The sequence below is a fragment of the Furipterus horrens genome, unplaced genomic scaffold, assembly GCF_987537825.1.
Source record: "Furipterus horrens unplaced genomic scaffold, mFurHor1.1.pri manual_scaffold_1, whole genome shotgun sequence".
NCBI lineage: Eukaryota > Metazoa > Chordata > Mammalia > Chiroptera > Furipteridae > Furipterus > Furipterus horrens.
The window spans coordinates 47,563,220-47,577,619 of record NW_028327171.1 but is presented as its reverse complement, the minus strand read 5'-3'; the positions used below and the strand labels follow the sequence as shown (position 1 = coordinate 47,577,619).

The following is a 14,400-nucleotide window of genomic DNA, read 5'->3' as shown; positions in this document are numbered from 1 at the left end:
TAGACACGTTGAATATGTGTGTGCACATCTACAATGTGTGTTCCCAATGCCTCGCACATAATACGCACTCAATAAATATTTGATGAATGAAGTAATAGTAAATAAACTTTATGAAAGAAGAAATTGTTTAAAAGGCTAAAAGCACAGCTGCAGATAAGCCCTTAACAATGCTGATATTGAGTTTCATTTACAAACTAAAAGCATTTAAGGTAGCTGACCAGTGGTACCCACGAATCTGTGGCCATGTTCACTAGCAGTATTTATTTCCAGTCATAACCAAATAACAAGTATAAGTGGATATCAGAGCTTTAAAAGGCAAGCAAAAAGAAAGGAAGGAAGGAAGGAAGGTAGGAAGGAAGGAAGGAAGGAAGGAAGGAAGGAAGGAAGGAAGGAAAAGGAAAGGAAGGGAGGAGGCAAACCAGGCTCAATGCACACAACTCTGACCAAAAAAAAGAAATGACAAATGTAAGCTGGATCCAAATGCCAAGCTCTTTGTGTGACTGTCCATTGAGTTCTTTCCATTCATATGTTCTTAGAGATAGAAAGCTTCTGTAGCCCCTGTAAGGAGAAATTTAGGCAAGCCCCCAATGAAACACAAGGACAAAGCACTTCTCACACCTAAAGGACTGGGTAATTTTAACAGTGGGAAAACCTATACCATGATGTCGCAGAGTTTTACCAAATACCAGCTTCACTACCTAGCAACAATGAATCTTCAGGTGAGTCTGTACCACTCTCTACCAAATGTTGCTGTGGGGACTGGATGAGAGAACACACACAGCGCCTCCTTAGGCCAAGGTGCACAGCAGAAGCCAGAAGATGCTAAATTTGTCATGTTTCCCTCACCAAGACTTGGCTGAGACTTAAGTCCAAGAGGCTCCTCCTCATCCACAGGAAAGACAGGGACAGGCACTCAACATGGTGGGTGCTGTCAACTCCAGCTCAGAGACTCTTCCAGAGGCTGCAAAGGGTAGAGTGTTCCTAAAATTAAAGCTGAATGACATCTCAGCACTGTGCTAGTGAAACCAAGAGATGGATGTAAATTTAGAAAGACCGTAATGAAAAAAAAAATTACAATCATCCTCCTGGGACATGTAGTTCTTTTCTGGTTGCCAGATTTCTTGGTCATCTAAAGTGTATGTGATATATTTATTCCTGTGGAAATAATTAATGAATATAGAATCAAGCAGAGCTGAAGCCAAGGACAGACAGGAGGAGAGTTGCCAAGATCCAGGGGGAAACAATGTTTAAGCCTCCTTGAGAGGTTTCCATTTTATTTCACCTTTCAGAGAGGGTGAAAACCGTTCCAGTTACATTGTGTATAACTTGTCCCACCCACTCACAGTCTGGTTTTGCATCTTTCTACTTCTTGCCCTATAGTCATAGAGAGTCATAGATTCTCAAAGTTGGAAGGGGCATTTTAGGTCAACCTCTCTGCAAAGCAGGAATCCTCTGATGGCACACACGTTCACTTACAGCTTTTGTTTGGCTATTCCCATGACAGGAAGTCCACGGCCTTGTGACATAGCTTGTTCCATGGCTGGGCAGTTCATTCGGATAAGTTCTTCCCTATCTATCATCCTGCCACTTCTCCCCCACGCTGGACTGGTTCTCCGCCGGACAACAGCCACTCAGAGTGACTTTAATTCTTCTTCCACATGATGAAGGCAGCTGTTATTTTATCTCCTATAGGCTAAAAAGTCCCAGTTTCCACATTTATCCCACCTCGAATATCGTGTCCAAAACCTCAGCTTCTAAGTAGCCCATTTGGGGGTTGCTTCACTTTATCATGGTCTGTATTGGACCCTGAGAAACATAATATTCCAGATGGGTCTGAACCACCAGACAGAGTAGAGAAGAACTGGCACAGTCCCTCCTCCAAAGCCTAAAACCAAATACTCCTCTTCTTGGCTTCTCTCTCCTCCCTCACTCAAGTTCTAGTCCTCCCATTAGGTCCCCAATGACCCTGGGAACAGAAATAAATTGCAAGTGCCAGAGACATGTGGGAAGAGGAGGAGGTGATGACGCAGCTCAGTTCTTTGCCCTGGAAGCTGCGGGAACCCAACCAGGCAGACCATCTCCAAAAATAGCCTTCCATCCAGTCAGCCTCTGAGAAACTTCCTGGGAGCCCTTCATTCCAGCTCTCCAGGGCGTGGTCCTCAGTGTTGCTTACCCATTCCCTTGCTACCCTTTGCAGAGAGTTTGATGCACTGCCTTCATTTAGGCATAGGCATTGACAACCATTGTTCCATATGTCTAAGGTCACTTCTAAGTATACTTTTTATGAAAATGGATTAATGACCATCAACAGAATACTGGTGAGGTAAACACATCTGTAAAATAGAATGTGATGCAGCTGTGAAAAAAATTATGTATACACTGATCATGGAATTTACTGAGTTTTTAGAATGAATCTGGGGGAAATGTAGGCAAAAGGTGTGGGGAGGCGTTTTACCCTATATGAAGCCTGAAAGCAAACAGATTTAATTTATTATTTGTGTGAAGAAGCTCCCTGACCTATATCTTTCACCCTTTGCCATTGGATTATCTCATTGCTGGAAGGGCGTAGAGAGCTGAGAGCTGGGTCTCTGAGGTGGCATGCCCAGGGTGGCATGCATCTTACTTACCCAAGGCCACATAGCCAGCGAGTGACAGCAGGAGAACACAAGTCATAGTGCAGGCCTTTATATAATGGGAGTCCCAATGGATTAAAGAGAGGGCTTTTATTTAACTACTAAATCAAATAAACATTTTTCTGTTAGTTGAATCAAAATTCCTACTTGGGTGTAACAGTGAGTTAGATGAAACCAACACTCACCAAAATTAAAGTGGGAAAGGAGAGCCTGTGTCTTTCCAGGGAGGAAAAGCACAGGCGCAGTTGACAGGGCCCTACCTTCTCCAGGCTTCCTTACCGTCAGCCATAAATCAGAGCTAAGGGGCTGAATAAGAAGGGATCAGAGAGATTTGCAAGCATGGGGGGCTCTGTGTGCTAGGTGCTTATCTGAACCATGACCTCATCTTCAGAATGAGAGACCAGTGGCAATGCTACCCAAATACATCCTGCTGCTGGGGGTGGGGGGTGGGGGTCATCTGTCTGTGACCTCAGTTCCATATGGATGGACACTCTGCTTCTTGGGGAGAGAAGGCTGGGTTCAAGCCTCATTCATGTTCAACTAATATGGAGCTGCTGGGCTGTCCCATGGATCACCTCATTCAATACTCACCAACTTTTTATAAATGTGTTCAAAGAAGCTCAGAAGTCACTTGCCAAAAGCCTACAACTGGTTAAGAGTGAAGCTCATCAGGTTTCCTGACTCTAAATTCCCGCTACCCTGTCCCTGTGGGACACAGGACCAGGACCTGGCAGGAAAACTCATCTGAGAGTAAAACTTAAGAAGTTCTCAGGTTGGCACTCTTTGTCTCTTTGTCTGTCCCTCTGACACACATGCACACATAACAATGACAGCAGGGATAGGCTCCAGAGAAGCACAACAGCACCTCAAATATGCATCATGCAACGCAGTGAAATATTTATGGCTGGGCTAATGTCACACATGTGCTTCAAAGTAATCTGGGTGGAGTATAGCATTATAGATCAGCCATGGGTTTTGATAACTGTTGGAGATAAATGGTTGTTATTTATGAAGATAAATGGGGGTTCATTACATCATTTTGTATGTTTGAAATTTTCCATAATAAGACTTTTTAAATAATGCATCATGTGAGTGATAATTTCTCTCTCAATTTGTCATCTGGTATGAGGTTCCATTTTAATTAACTTTCTGCCTGCTGTCATGGTAAGAAAAATATTAGAACCAAAAGTTTCTGCAGCTCATGAAAATCCCAATTATAACAATGATAGCTATCACTTACTGTATACTTGGCACTATACTGGACTCTTTAGCTATGATTTTACTTAATCCTTACAATGGCCCAATGAGGAAAGAAAGTGAACGTAAGTACTTTGTCCAGATCTACACTGGTGATAATCTATTGAATCCTAAATTGTGCTCTTAATTTCTGCTGTTCCCACAACTTAGAATACTTAAGTACTTTGAGACTATCAGTAATTGGGACTAAATTTATGAAGTCTTTTAAAATAATAATACCCTTTAAAGTGTCTCAGTAATTTTAACTTTAGGATTCTATCCCTTGGAAATTATCTGGAATATGAATAGAGATTTATGCACAAACATGTTAATCTCAGAGTTGATGAAAATAAAAAGTGTTTAACTATTCAGTAGTGGTCCTCCTCCAGGAACTACTCCTTTCCTGCCGCTCCAGTTTTTTTGGGGTTTATTTCGGGGGGGCAGGTGGTTACCCCTCCTCATAGTCCACAGCATCCTGTACTAGTCTCTTATTACCCTGACACCTCCATCATACTGTGAGCTTCTCAAAAGCTGAGCTCTTCTTTTACATCTTTGGTTTACAATGGGTATTTGAATATGTGAGGAACGAATTAATAAATGACCTTAGAGTTACTTATTTAACACATATAGAAACTGAAAACTGGGGTTTGAAAGTAAGTTATTAGAACTAGAACCAAGGCCATATGCAGGGCCCTTCCCCCTCCACCTTAGACTTAAGACTTCTAAAAAAATTAAAATGGCTGGTGTTTGCCAAACAAACAATCCAATTTAAAAGTGGGCAGAGGATCTGAACAGACACTTCTTCCAAGAAGACATACAAATGGCCAATAGATATATGAAAAGATGCTCAATTTCCCTAGCTATTAGGGAAATGCTAATCAAACCTACAATGAGATACCATCTCACACCTCTTTTAATGGCTATTGACAACAAGACAAGTAATAACAAGTGTTGGAGTGGTTGTAAAGGAAAAGGACCCCTCATGCACTGCTGGTGGGAATGTAAACTGGTACAGACACTATGGAAAACAGTATGGAAGTTTCTCAAAAAATTAAGAGCAGAGTTACCATATGACTCAGCAATCTGGCTTCTGAGTACCTACCTGAAAATTTGAAAACATGTATTCACAAAGGTACATTCACCCCTATGTTCATTGCAGTATTACTCACAGTAGCCAAAACATGAAAACAACCCAAGTGTCCTTCAATAGAGGACTGGATAAAAAAGATGTGGTACATATATACAACAGAATGCCACTCAGCCTTAAGAAAAGATTAAATTCTGCCATTTGCAACAATATAGATGGACCTTGAGAACATCATGCTAAGCAAAATAAGTCAAACAAAAAGAGGTAAGAACCATATGATTTCACTTATATGTGAGATGTAAAACTGAAAGCAACATATGAATCGACAAGGCAAAAAGAACGCATAGACACAGACAACAGTATGGTGATCAGCAGAGAATAAAGGGTAAAGGGAGTCAAATACATGGTGACAGAAGATGATCTGACTTTGGGTGGTGGGCACACAATGCAACAGACAGATCATGTATCATAGAAATGTACACTTGAAACCTATATAATCTTATTAACCAATGTCGCCCCAATATATTTAATTTTCAAAAATGGCTGGTGTTTGAATGTTTCAGACAGGGGTGGGAACATGGGAAGAAGTTGGGGGCTCCTTCCTCTACAGAGCCTCATAGAAGTTATCAGATCCCATGGGACTACCTGACCTTGGAGATGCTGAGCAGCTGACATGGGTGATGAAAGACAAGGCACAGCTTTAATGATGTACACTCTGACATGTATATATGAGAAGGTTAAGCAAGAACAGCAAGAGACAACAGATAACTGCACACACAGTGTGCTTTCAACCCTTTAGAGAAAAGCAAATAAATTTTAAAAAAAGAAGAAAAAATGTCAATGTTAACAGTCACTGCCTTTGAACAATGGAATTTTTTGCTATTTCTCTATACTTATTTCTACTTTTCCAAATTGTCCTTAATGGACATGCTTTATTCTTAAAATCAGAATGATAAATAAAATCTAAATCACCAAATTAATTCTGAAGGCTAACCTGACCTTTCTAGTAATGACTTTGAAAATAACCCCAGTAATTTAGTACCTCATAATGTGAAACTATGTTATGTTACATACAAGCCCATGAAAAGTACATCTATCGGAATCAGAATACATGTAACATACATGCAGACAAGCAAGAAAAAAATTTGTTTTTCTCAATTCAGCTCTTACTGAACAAATCACTGACACCAGATCTGAGCAAATTCTCAGGACTCTAATGTACCAGAAGATCATTCTGAATTTCATTAATGAATTATTTCTGTCATTTTTTTTAATGCTACCACATACTCACATTTGTAGAAAGCCACATTCTCTTTGAAACCTTCCCACTTCTACACTCTCATTTTACCTCCTGCTCTTACTTGACTTATGAAGAAAAGGGAGACCCCCACCCCAGGTGAATATTGAGATAAATTAGATCTATTTTCTGAGGGCAACTACTAAGGGAAAATGCAAATGTTCTGAGCAAGGGTGGTGGGGCAGAGAATGGGTCATGTTCTTTCAACTCCAGGATGAGCACAGGACCCCTTCCACCCAACCCACATGCTTGTCAGTGAATATGGAATGAATGAATGAAATGGCTTTAGATCTCACTCACTTGGACCTGAAAGTTCTGGTTTCGGTTTTGAAGGGTTTTTTGTTTGTTTGTTTTTGCTAAGTTTATTTACTTTAACGTCACATGCTTCACAACTACCCAAAGGCCCCCTTCATAGTTTGGTAAACATTCATACCTCTTTGTGACTAGGTAGGGTCTCCTCCAGTGAAGCGCCTGCACATTGGGGGTTTATTCCCCCCGCCATCACTCTCTACCACTTAAAAAGCTGGGGAGACCCAAGCCTGCCAAGAGGTCTAAACAGTCCTAAGCATGGGTTACATGACTGAATAATCACAACCCCAGGAGATGCATGCATGTTCTTCCCCTCACATTATACAATGTCCCTTCTGGTTCTCAAGGAATACAGGAGAAAGGAGGGATGACCCAAACCTGCTCCTCTGACTATAAGCCCTGAGCATCTTCCACTCCACTAGGACAGCCTGTGCAGACAGTGGCAGAAAGGGTTCCCACTGTACAAAGAAGGAAATTGGAGCCCAAGAAGTTCAATAGTACAAAGCACTAAGTGGGGTCTCTCTCTTCTGACTTTTTGCTGCCTCTTGTTTTATGATTATATTTCCTACTGGGAAATAGGAGTATGTGGGAGCACAGGGCAAGAATAAAGAGAACCATTTAGTAAACAGTAAAGAAAACTGATCCCCAGTGATAACCTCGCTGATTCTACCACTGGGATCTATGGCTTTGTTTAATAACCAAAACTTATTTGAATCCTTAAGGAATTCATTATTTGACTTAAAGGGTGTTGTTATAAAAACCATCATAACTTTGACGTGGCTGTGGCATACCAACAAAAACTCCTTTGATGCAACAGTTCCTCTTTAACACAAAAAGAGGTACTAAAAGCAGATACCTTGCTGAGTGTCCTTATGCAAGTAATTTCTCCTTGCTGGGCCTCAGTTTTCCCAAATGGAAAAGAATAGGGTTTGACCAGATGATTTCTGAAGTGCCTTATGCCCAGTGGAATCACCATGAAAATGAACCACATGGGAACCCTAAGAAAAGACACAAATGTAGCCAGGAGATAACAGGGACAGGGGGAAAACAGTATGCTGGCTTTGGGGAAACCCAGACTCCAAGTGTGTGTGTGTGTGTGTGTGTGTGTGTGTGTGTGTGTGTGTGTTTAACTTTCCAACTTTTCCTCTGCCAAATACAAAAATAAGCAGTTACATACATGGAACTCTCATTAAAAATTTTAATTAAATAAAATCAATGAAAACAATGCTTTGTTCTCCCACGAGTGGCTTAGGAGTAGGCTGCTAAGAGACACTTTCTCCCCAGCAAGGCCGATGTCAACAGTCTATGCTTATGCCCAAACAAAGACCTTCTGGCCGTAGGGGTATGAGAGGCAAAACATCTAAGTCTCCACACTTGGCCCTATTCCAAGTTGAGGGGAGGGGAAAGCCAGGAGAGAAAAATAACTAAGCTTATGAAAGGCTAGAAGAATAGTAAGGAATTACTAAATCTTTTTCTCAAATGAATACATAACTCTTCAAAGGGGTAATGGAAGGGTGCAGCTTTCAATCTGAATTACTTTCTTTGTTTAACTCTGTTCTGCCTAAAGCTGCACGGCCTTTTAAGCCAACCACAGAACCCTGGTTTTGCCTTTAGTTGTCGGCCCGGCAGTGTGGGAATTGGGAGACCCATACTCAACCCCAGTCTGTGTCACAGATTTGGGTTTAAACTTGGACAAGTTGCTGAGCTCTACAGGTCTCCATTTCCCACCTATAATATAAGACGGTTCAGTGGATGCTCTCTCGACTCTCAGTAAAAGTGGTGTGGGGCAGAAGGCTCCCCACTTTTCCCCAGACACCGTTAATCTCCAGTGAGACTAGCCAAGGTGAAGAAATCACAACCCGATTGATTGCTCAGCAAGCACACTAAAGCCGTTGTGTCTATGTTGCTACTCCCACAATCTTCAGAGTTGTTCCTGCACCAACACCATCACCTCAAGGGCCAATTCATCCTCCCAAATATCTTGCTGCTGCCTGAACAGGTCTGATTAACCAAAATCTGCAAAGCTGAACTGAGCACATGTAAAAGGGGGAGGGGGGGAATCAAAACAAACCAGAAGCCTGTCTTTTCGGACCTCGAAATTCCTCTCAAACTCTAATGTAACTGAAAATAATAGCGCCCCCACCTAGAACAGGAGGCTTCGGCTGGCCTTGCTAGTAAAAATGCATAACGACAAAAGGGGCCAGTGACACCCGGCAGGCTAGACGCATGGACCTACAAAGCAAAGCGCAAATGAAATCCAGGACCGCGCTGGGCACTGTCTTAAATTGAACCGTTCTTTCTGCAGGCTACGGAGGCGCTCACGACCTCCCACCAGAGCACAGGGGTAACGGTGTACCAGGCAGGGTTTTTTGTTGTTGTTGTTGGTTTGGGTTGTTTTTTTTTTTTTTTTTTTTTTTTTTTGGTTTGTTTTTCTTTTTTGGAGGGGTACCCATAGACCCTTAGTTCAACCCCCATCCCTAAGAAACCTCCGTGAGGTGGAAGTGAGGGCTTGTCCTGATCACATTAAGTAATACACCACCACCCAGGACAGATTCGGCCTGCAATAATCTTTTCGCAGCTGCTTTCTTAATTTGTTCTTCCCTTTTTAAGTCTGGCAGTTTGGTCTGATGCCCAGGTGGTACCTTTTAAATGTCTCTGTCGACCTCCTCCAGCAAGTGGCGCCCCCCGCGCTGCTCCCTGCCCCGAAGCTGAGACAATGGCCGGGTTCCGAAGGGCGGCTCCTAAGGGTTTGCAGTGCTCTGGGAGCCCAGGGCTGGGCGCACGTGCGTTTGTTATGGTGCCTATGTCCCCACCCCCCGCCGAGGGGTGGGGGGTGCGCGGTTTCCTCTTCTCTGAACCCAGCGGGCGGGATGTGAAAGAACCTGGACGCTACAAGGTAAGGCGTCCCACCCTTCCTTACTGACGGTGCTGTGGAGATCGCAGGGTTCCTGGTGGCCGAGCGCACGTGGGTTTGTTGTGGGTCCGCAGGATCGTGGAGCTGGGGGGAAACCGGGGCGGCCCCTGCACCAGTTCAAAAACACAGCCACCCCCAGCCAAAAGGTGGCCAGCCCGCAGCGAAGGTGGCTAAGGCGGCGCTGGACACCAATTCTATGTGCCCTAGGCGCGCCTGGGGACTGCCGATCCCCTCCCCTTCTACGCCCCTACGCGTCACTCCTTCCGCAGAACTCCTCCAAGGGCGGGGGTAGCCCCCCAAGGCTGCGCTGCGGCCCACGTCACCCCTACTCACTCGCTCTGCGCTGGCAGCGTTGAGGCCTCGTGAAGGCTGCGGCTGCTTCGCCTGCTCAACACCCCAGCCGGCCGGCAGCTGGCTCCCTTTGTTAGCGGTGGGCAGTGTCCCAGACGCCTTCCCCAGTCGGCCCGGTTCAGGACTCCCCTCCCCCAGGTGCCTCAGGACTTCGTCCAAGGAGGGGGCCAGGAGAGCCCCAGGGCTGAGAGCCCTACGCTGGAGCCCCCGAAGGCGGGAGGGTCTGCTGAGGAGGGGCGGGAGACGGGATGAGGGGTGGAGGGGGACTAGGGAAGGAGGGGAGAGGAGTGTGGTGGAGGGGCGGGGAAGCTAGCGGTCTCCGTTATGCAAAGAGTCAGGAAGACTAAGTGGATCCCCCGCCACAAGGAGCCTCAAACCGGTCTGGCCTTCCGGAGGTCGCTAGCAAGCAGGCTCCGTGATGAGGGGTGCCTGGTTAAGGTACAGAGTCATGCTGGGACCCGGCGTCCCCGGAGAAGGGCAGACCTGAACAAGGGGTAGTGAGGACGCAGCGGGGCAAGGACCCCCAAATGCTGGCTCTGTCACCAGGTCCCCGGGGTTGGATCCAGCACTCTCCCGTTTTTCCTCTTAATAAGGGAGAACTATAATCGTGGCCAGGCTACCGACTGACTGACTGCCTGACTCTGAGCAACTCACTTAACCTTTGTGAGCCTAGAATTCTTCTGTAGAATATGAAGCAACAAAATCTATTTCACATGGTTAAGCAAGACCCTCCCAATATCCAGCGTCCCGGGTACTCTGCGCTCTCAAACGAAGCAGATACAGAAAAGAAAGGGTGTGGACGAATTCCTGCGCACAGCGAGACTTCCTCCCCAAGGTGACCCAGGCTGGTGGGCCAGCGGCCTCAGGTAGGGCTATTGGCCAGGAAGGGAGCACCTTCCTTCCCTTCATTGGGGCTGCTGGAGGAAGGCGAAAGGAAACTTCGCTTTGAGCAAGCGCCAGGGGCCTCCTAATGACCATGCCAGGTGGGCCCTGGCTGCTTCCCTAAGACAGAAAACCACCCCACAGGAGGACTGAACTTGGCTTAAGCCAATGCTTGGATAGAAAGAATGTAGCTACCTGAGGCAATAATCATCTCTCAAATACTTCAAGAACACCCTCTTGGCCCCTGGCTCTAAACTTGGAGGGCAGGAGGTGTGGCAAGAAGGACAGAAAAGTAGAGGGTGTGAAGGGCAGAACTAGTAAAATGGCATTGGTCTGATCAAGGTAATATATAGTATATAAAACGAAGTGGAGTCACTCATGTCAACCAAGATGGCTACCAGTCAGCTATGACACTTTGGTTTAAGAGGTAAACTTCCTAAGTCACTCTAGACACACCTGGCAAGGAGACACACCTTGTAATCTGCACACATGTTCAGAATAGCCATGTCTGCAAAGCAGGAACACCCACAGATAGGCTCCTGGACAGATTTCACACTTGGCATCAGGGGTGCCAAGACATTTATCAAAAAGACCCAAAAGGGTAGAGTACACCACTTTCAAGGTATAACTGAGGCAGGCTCCAGACCACTGCTGAGATAGCTGAGCTCCACACACCAGAGTGCTGCTCCATGCATGTTGATGTTCTAGTTTGAGTGAACCTGCATTTGATAAAAGCTGAGTGATAGCATAATTACGGAGTGTGACTCTTGTCTATTTCTTAGTGCGGGGCTGCTCAGCAGGCAGCCAGCCAAATAATTGCCCAGTTGACTTACAGGAAAGACAATATCACGAACATATGCTTGTGACAGATGGTAATCTAGGTCTTCTGGGCATATGAGGTTGGGGTACACATTCTGTGAGTGCTGGAAGACCAGGCCCAGAACTCTCCAAATCAAGGTGGCCTTCTCCTCACCACCAATTTGGGAAAGGGGAGGTAGCAACCTCATCTCATCCCAAATACCATCCTTCAAACAAATGCTTCACCCCTCCCCAGATCCTGACCCTTACATTTGTCTCTGCTGGCCCTTCCCAGCTACAGGAGAAGCATTATTGCTCTGTACAAAGAGCTCCAGTTGGAGAGGATGCCATGCAGAGTGAATTCAAATCTCTCTGACCAACTAGCTGTGTGTTTCTGTGAGTTCCTCAGCCTCTCTGAATCTCTATGAGCCTCCCTTTCCTCTTCTGTGACAGGGAGATTAGTGACAGTGCTGTTTCCAGGACTGTGTGAAATCACCTCTGTGAAGCACCTAGCTTAGTATCTGGCATACAGAAGGTGCTTATAACAGTAAAATGTGGCTGACAAACTCATAAAACTTTCTGGGAGATTTTAGACTTTATTCTGATAAAATGAGAAGATATTAAAATATTTTGTGCAGGGACATGACATACATCTTCGTGTTTTACACTAATTTCTCTGAAAAATAAATGGCAGGAGCAGAGACAGCAAGCATGGAGTGCAGCGACTACCTTGGAAACTACAGTCAGTGAAGATATAATTGGAGCTATGGCAATGACAGAGGGAGTAAAAGGGGGACACCCAAATAATACCTACTATTTGGAGGAGCAAAAGCACTCTCTTAATTATTGCATATTGTCTCGCCTCATCATAAGATAGGTGGTAGCCTTAGCCCCATCATATAGTTGAGGAAGCTGATGTCACCTCAGAAATGGAAGAGCTAGAATTTGAACCCTCTTTCACATTCATTGAAAGCCTTAATCATTTCCTTTTTGGGTATCACTTTTGTGTCAACACTACTTAGGAACCAAGAACAAGAAACAGAAGAGGCTTTTTTTAGAATGTTGTTGAGTCCCGACTCCACAGTTGTCTTTACCAGAACTCAACCAAATTACAGGGAAAACAAGAGAAAAGTCTCACTCTGGATTCTTGGTTTTTAGAATTGAGATGATCAGAGAGAACATAATAAGCTCAAGAAGTTCCTGGGGCTCTCAGGCAAAAAAAGCAGGAAAATAGCGGTGCCCCTGGCAAGCTCCCAGGATGGGAGCAGCTGTGGAGATATCCCATTTAGGGGTTGCTCCCTCAAGGTTGCTGTCTGGTCATTTGGGGCTGTTTGACCTATAAGTGAGAGGCAGAAAGCTGAACCATTAACTGGGGGACAGTCCTGTAACCTTCCCAGCCTATTTAAGAGGCTTCCACACCCTTTGTCTCTGGGGACCCTGCCTTCACAGATTTTTTCCTTAAGAAGTACACAGACCTATTTTCCTTCAGCTCCTCATGACCTGTTTTTGCCCATGAATAATGTGTTAGGTAATGCATTTCTCCATCATCATTTTAGACAGCTTACTGGCTAATAGAAAAAATGGCCTACTTTATAATGTATATTTACAACAACCTACTCGCACACAATATTTTCGTAGCACTCTTGTGTTGGATGAGGTGTTATTAAAGTCTTTTGGGGAGAAATGGGAGGTGCAAGCAGTTGAAAGTGTCCTCTCAAACTCTTCTTCCTCACTCCACTATAGATGCTCATCAAGGCCCTTAGATAGCCTTTCCAGTTCTCCTAAGCACACTTTCAGCACCTATGATTCAACATGAGGGTATGCCCCAGGTTAAAGGACCTGGTCTGTGGTCTGCATTCACCCCCTACCTTGAGCCTCAGTGCTGTCAGCTTCAAGGGTAAAGATACCTAGACAGCTAAGTCTATAGAACCTAAGTCAGAAGATAGGAATAGAAGACCAGCATATCTAATTTAAGCACCGAGGACTGCTCCTGCTGTCCCTGCACAGGTGGGCCAGTGAAGCATGGAGTGAGAACAGGAAAGGAAGGGCAGAGGCTTAACACTAGACACAGGCCTCATGGGAGGACCACAGTCACAGATAAGGGAAATGGCAGGAACATAGCTCTTAGTATAGCAAGCGGTGGCCTGGTGCCTCCAAGACCTCAGAGTAAGGTATGAGCATAGTGTGATAAGGACAGGTCAGGGAAATGGACCTATTAGGTGGGCACAGGTGTGGTTGGACTGCCCTTCACCTGAGCTACTTCGGTGTCCAGCCCTGTCCTAGGAGATGCATGGAGAAAGCCCCCATTATCAAATCACTTATGTTGTAGCAAAGTATCTCCTGGTTTACAGTAATAATAAACCCCAATGTACTGAACATCTACTGTATGCAAGGCAGTCTATGTGCATGTTCTCATTCAATCCTCACTTGAGGGAGGAGGTATTATTCTAGAACCCCAGTACATACACTTAAGTCATCTTGAGCTCTCTTGTTCTTGCCTTAAGGCCAATCTTAGAATGAGATTAATGCATGAGGGCAAAGGGGTGACTACAAACCTCACTCTAAGAACGTGAAAAAGTAAGAAAAGTCTTTACTGAAGGTTTCTTAAGGAGATAAAATGATATTACACAAAGCATCATGAGCAAGACCTACAGCATCCCTTTCTGCAAAGTTCTGCTCCTTATAGTCACCTTCTCACATTCCTACACCTCCCTCCTCAACCTCCCTCAGTCTCCCATGATATTCTTCATACTCCCATCCCATCAAGATTCTTCCCTCTGCGCAGGCCCCTTAACTTTAATGTTAATTTAATTCCAATTAATTTTAATTAGCCTCTCTCAGTGACTCCAAAGGGTATGAGAATGTGGGAAGCTAAAAATAAAGACAACTCACA

General features: G+C 44.8%; 1 protein-coding gene across 2 annotated transcripts in view; it reads right to left on the bottom strand.

Moving 5' to 3' along the window:
• The window catches only part of ST6GAL1 (ST6 beta-galactoside alpha-2,6-sialyltransferase 1), a 118,425-nt gene extending 108,539 nt beyond the window's left edge, over positions 1–9,886 (bottom strand). The window contains exon 1 of one of the 2 annotated variants that reach the window (XM_090275193.1): positions 9,205–9,886. The gene's annotated coding sequence lies outside the window, so the exon portion shown is untranslated. The remainder of the gene's footprint in view (positions 1–9,204) is intronic. The other variant, XM_090275201.1, reaches the window with a different exon arrangement.
• Positions 9,887–14,400: the final 4,514 nt, after the last annotated feature.